The following is a 6,244-nucleotide window of genomic DNA, read 5'->3' on the forward strand; positions in this document are numbered from 1 at the left end:
TTAGGAGAAATTGTATATATATATATACATGTGTGTATATATGTGTGAATTAATTAATGGTAGTTGTGAGACATTCGATGATATATATATATATATATTATGATCGGTTCTACTAGAAATTCTACTTATATAAATGCATAACGTGTACAATATGTAGTATCGTAAAATACCAGCAAACGAAAAAGAATTAAATGGAAAACACAAAATTAAATGAAAAAGAAATCATAAACCCAAAACCCCCCAACATTTTAATACCGGTTGGTGACACCAACCGGTACTAAAGGGCTCCCTGCCCCCGAAGCTGGCTCGTGCCACGTGGTTTCCCTTTAGCACCGGTTCGTGCTGAACCGGTACTAAAGGGGGGGGGGGTTTAGTGCCTACATTTTAGCGCCGGTTACCAAACCGGCACTAAAGGGCCTTACGAACCGGTGCTATTGCCCGGTTCTGCACTAGTGTAGTAGTAACCAGAAGAAAATTTTATGTCTGATTCTGCTGGCTGCCTTCCATAAATCTCTAAACAGGTGATGCACTTCTGAGGGTCCTATGAGATGCTCATACATTTTGCTAACTGAAAACACACCAGATCGCCAGGTATAGCTCCAAGCATGAGGGGAATCATCTAATTGCTGTATCAAGCCATTCAGTTCATTAAGTTGTTGGAATGCAACGGTAGAGAGTGGGTGTGAAAATGATCTGTAATGTCAGTTGATTGCTTCATATGTGCCACAGAAGCTTGTGCATCAATTGTAAAAGAGTGTAATTCAAGGTAAATTTCAGCCAGAGGTTGCTGCAACCAATTATCAGTCCAGAACAGAGCGGTGTCACCTGTGCCAGCTTTAAATGAGCCACTTCTTTGTAAAGTGGAAACAACTTTAGATGGGATTTCCACCAAGGGGACCCTTCGAGTCTGTCTTCGGGTGGAGCCTCCGAGTAATAAAATTCTCATAGCATCTTAATCCAAGGGAGGTCCTGCTTCTTGAAAAACTTGTGCAGGTTCTTTAATAGGAGTGCATTGTTATGTTGTTGTATGTCAATTACTCCAAAGCCTCCATGTGATTTTGGTTACTTACAATTTCCCATGAGATCATTGTCGGTGTCAAAACCGACGGATCTCGGTAGGGGGTCCCAAACTGTGCGTCTAGAATCGATGGTAACAGGAGACGGGGGACATGATGTTTACCCAGGTTCGGGCCCTCTCTATGGAGGTAATACCCTACCCTACTTGATTGATATTGGATGAATATGAGTATTACAAGAGTTGATCTACCACGAGATGGTAATGGCTAAACCCTAAAAGTCCACCATGTCTGACTATGATTATCTATCTATCCCCTGATCCAGACTAAGCCCTCCGGTTTATATAGACACCGGAGGGGACTAGGGTTGTACAAGGTCGGTTATAGAGAAAGGAATCTTCATATTTGATCGCCAGGCTTGCCCTCCACGTCAAGGAGAGTCCCATCCGGACACGGAAGAGAGTCTTCAGTCTTGTATCTTCTCAGCCCATTAGTCCGGCTCATGTCCAACAGGCCGGACGCCCGAGGACCCCTTAATCCAGGACTCCGTCAGTAGCCCCTAAACCAGGCTTCAATGACGAGGTGTCCGGCGCGCAGATTGTCTTCGGCATTGCAAGGCGGGTTCTCCTTTCCGAACACTCCAACATAGTCTTCGGATGAAAAGAATGAAGGAAATATGCCCTAGAGGCAATAATAAAGTTATTATTTATTTCCTTATATCATGATAAATGTTTATTATTCATGCTAGAATTGTATTAACCGGAAACTTAGTACATGTGTGAATACATAGACAAACAGAGTGTCACTAGTTTGCCTCTACTTGACTAGCTCGTTGATTCAATGATGGTTATGTTTCCTAACCATAGACATGAGTTGTCATTTGATTAACAGGATCACATTATTAGAGAATGATGTGATTGACTTGACCCATTCTGTTAGCTTAGCACTTGACCATTTTAATTTACTACCATTGCTTTCTTCATGACTTATACATGTTCCAATGACTATGAGATTATGCAACTCCCAATTACCGGAGGAACACTTTGTGTGCGACCAAACGTCACAACATAATTGGGTGATTGTAAAGGTGCTCTACTGGTCTCTCCGATGGTACTTGTTGAGTTGGCATTGATCGAGATTAGGATTTGTCACTCCGATTGTCGGAGAGGTGTCTCTGGGCCCTCTCGGTAATGCACATCACTATAAGCCTTGCAAGCAATGTGACTAATGAGTTAGTTGCAGGATGGTGCATTACGGAACGAGTAAAGAGACTTGCCAGTAACGAGATTGAACTAGGTATTGAGATACCGACGATCGAATCTTGGGCAAGTAACATACCGATGACAAAGGGAACAACGTATGTTGTTATGCGGTTTGACCGATAAAGATCTTCGTAGAATATGTGGGAGCCAATATGAGCATCCAGGTTACGCTATTGGTTATTGACCGGAGATGAGTCTCGGTCATGTATACATAGTTCTCGAACCCATAGGGTCCGCACGCTTAACGTTCGGTGACGATCGGTATTATGAGTTTATGTGATTTGATGTACCTAAGGTAGTTTGGAGTCTCGGATGAGATCAGGGACATGACGAGGAGTCTCGAAATGGTGGAGACGTAAAGATCGATATATTGGACGACTGTATTCAGACATCGGAAAGGTTCCGAGTGATTCGGGTATTTTTCGGAGTACCGGGGAGTTACGGGAATACAGGGAAGAAGTATTGGGCTTCATGGGCCAAGTGGTGGAAGAGAGGAGGCAGGGCGCGCGGCCCTCCTAGCCCAAACCGAATTGGACTAGGGGGCAGCCCCCTTTCCTCCTTTTCTCCCTCTCCTTCCTTCTTCCCTTCCCCCTTCCTTTCCTACTCCTGGCGCGCCCTAGGAGGGCCGACCGGCCTCCCCCCTTGCTCCTTTATATACGGGGGCAGGGGGCACCCTAGAACATACAAGTTGATCATTGATCTCTCCCAGCCATGTGCGGTGCCCCCCTCCACCATAATCCACCTCGGTCATACTGTAGTGGTGCTTAGGCGAAGCCCTGCAACGGTAGCTTCATCAACATCGTCACCACGCCGTCGTGCTGACAAAACTCTCCCTCGAGCTCTACTGGATCGTGAGTTCGCGGGATGTCACCAGCTGAACGTGTGCTGAATGCGGAGGTGCCATACGTTCGGTACTGAGGATCGGTCAATCGTGAAGGCGTACGACTACATCAACCGCGTTGTCATAATGCTTCCGCTCAACGGTCTACGAGGGTACATGGACGACACTCTCCCTTCTCGTTGCTATGCATCACCATGATCTTGCGTGTGCGTAGGATTTTTTTTGAAATTACTACGTTCCCCAACAACAAACGTGTCCGGATCTGCAACACAAGTACCACACACAGCTGTAGAGAGTATAATATTTCACGAGTCTCATCTGCTGACAACTTTTTGCAAGATGACATCACGTCTGTCCGGTCATCATATCGAACCGTTTTTGTCTTCCGTTCCGCGTTTCGAGATGCGGTTTCCATTGGCACGTCTTGTCAAAGGAGAGATCGTGTCCCCTTATTGCGGGATTCTCATCAATACGGGCATGGGTAATATAACCGTGCCGTTTACATAGCCCTTGGGACCAGGCGAGTTTTAAGGCGAGTGGGGAGGCGCTTAATATTCACTGCCTTTATAAGGAGATAAGGAATCCCTTTCTTCACCCACGCCTTCTCTCTTCCTCTGCCCTTCCATTCTTGAGCTCCAGCACCCAAGTTCTCATATTTTCCCACTCGAGCAAGCACTCAATCATGTCCGGATCTGGAGGTCAAGGCAAGTGGATGGCCTCCTCCATCAAGGAGAAGGACATTACCGAGCTTCAGGCGGCCGGGTATCTGGCGAAGGAAATCGCCCACCGTCTTCCAAGCAAGGGGCAAGTTGTCCCTACACCAAAGACCAACGAGAGGGTGGTATTCATCCCTCATTTCATCCGCGGGCTAGGGTTTCCACTCCACCCTTTCGTCCACGGGATGATGTTCTATTACAGGCTAGATTTCCATGAGCTAGCCCCAAACTCTTTCCTCAACATCTCGGCATTCATTGTCGTGTGTGAGGCCTTCCTCCGCATCCAACCCCACTTCCGGCTGTGGCTCAAGGTCTTCAACGTGAAGCCGAAGGTGGTGGATGGCCAGCACGCGGAGTGCGGAGGCGCCATGCTGAGCAAGCTGACCAATGTCTCCTGGCCAAAAGGTACTTTCGTGAAGGCTGTCAAGGAGTGGCAGAAACTGTGGTTCTACATCACAAAGCCCCGCGGCGCCACCTGGGCGTGACTGCTGTATTCAACTCCGGAGCTCCAATGCGGCTCACCTCCTGGATTGAGAAGGGCCCAAATTGGTCTTCGTCAGATGAGCTGATAGGACTGCAAACACGCATTCAAAGCATGGTGGATAAAAACGGTAAGCTCGTCGACGTAATCCAGGTGATGCAAGTTCGCCGGATTCTCCCATGCCAAAGCCGAAGTCACCCTTTATGGGAATTCAAACCGAAGAAGCACCAAACTCTGGAAAGGCTCTTCGAAACCACTCATGAAGATGCCTAGAAGTTGCTCTTCAAAGGCAACGAGACGTCGCCAGCCATAGACTCGGACCGCGGGCACGACATTACCCACCCCGCCAATGAGTTAAGCCTTTAACGCATCCTTTACTTGCTTGCTTCAAGGAGGATATCTAAACTTTTATTATTTCAGGTATGGACGGAGAGAGCGGAGCGGATTCGGTGTCCGGCTCCGCTACCCGAGGAACCAGTCATCCCGCGCTTGGCGAAGATGCTGGTATCAGCGCCCTATAAGGCGCCGGAGAAGAAGGCCAAGGGGGTCCGGAGTGGCCCCCGCCGCAAGGGCGCTTCGGACGTGACGTTCAAAGACAAGATCCGCTCCTCCGCCGCCGAAGACGAGGAGGAGGAGGAGGAGGAGAGCGACTCTCCCCCCGACGAGGGGAGGAAGAAGAGGGCGGCCTCCACAAATCTGGAGTGGAGGCGCCCAACACTACAAAAAATACACTTCCGTGATGATACGTGTTTGTCACAGTAGGTCGCGTTTTTTGTCATGCATGTACATCCATGACAAATTTATGACAAAATCAAGATAGTCATACCTGTGCTGTCGTAGAAGTGTTCCATGACATTACCAAAATTATCATCATGGAAGTGTCCACTTCCATGACGATAAATCACGCGTCACAGAAGTGCTTTCTTCAAGGGTGACCGACACGTGGCATCCACCATAACGGAACGCCGTTAAGCTATCGGGTCGGGTTTTGGATCCGATAACCCGTTAACAGCCCCGACCAATGGGGATTTTCCACGTGTAAAATCATCATTGGCTGGAGGAGACACGTGTCAGGTCCGCGTTGGCACAGATGTCACTCATCCAATGGGCGAGACGCGCCTATGATATGTTGACACGTCGACCGGCCCATCAAGTTTAAATGGGCCGGCCCAACTGAAGGCCCACAAGATTTTGCGGACCATAATGGGCCGGCCCAGCTAAAAGCCCACGAGATTTTGCGGACCATAATGGGCTGGCCCAGCTAAAGGCCCACAAGATTTTGCGGGCCATAATGGGCCAGCCCAGGTAAAGTCCCACAAGATTTTTGTGTGCCATAATGGGCTGGCTCAGGTAAAGGCCCACAAGATTCTTGCGGATCATAATGGGCCGGCCCAGCTAAAGGCCCATGAGATTTCACCAACATTAATGGGCCGGCCCAGCTGTAGGCCCACAAGATTTTGAGGACCCTAGTAGGCCGGCCCATTAACTGGCTGCCATGTTTTGGGCCAAATGTAGGCCCATATTTGATCCGGTCCATTAATGGCCTGCCACCCTCCGGGCCTAATAGTGGCCCATATGAGATCCGGCCCGTTAAAAGCCTACCACGTTCTGGGCCAAATTATGGCCCAGATCAGGTCCGGCCCTTTAACAGGCTTTGGGCTCAATTATGGCCCATATCAGATCGGCCCGTCAACTGGACACTATGCTTTTGGGCCCACTTGCTAAAGGCCCACTTAGTAATTCGGCCTGATATTAGTTTTGTCCTGTTAAGGGCCCGTTTAAAATTTCGGCCCTATATTAATTTTGGCCTGTTAAAAGCCCGTCATATAGTTGGGCCTAACTATGGGCCGGTTTGCATCCGGCCTGCTCGCAGCCGACATCTGATTGGGCCAAATAAGGACCGAGACAATTTTGGCCTGTTAAAAGCC

Source organism: Triticum urartu, chromosome 2 (genome assembly GCF_003073215.2).
Source record: "Triticum urartu cultivar G1812 chromosome 2, Tu2.1, whole genome shotgun sequence".
In the NCBI taxonomy this organism is placed as follows: Eukaryota; Viridiplantae; Streptophyta; class Magnoliopsida; order Poales; family Poaceae; genus Triticum; species Triticum urartu.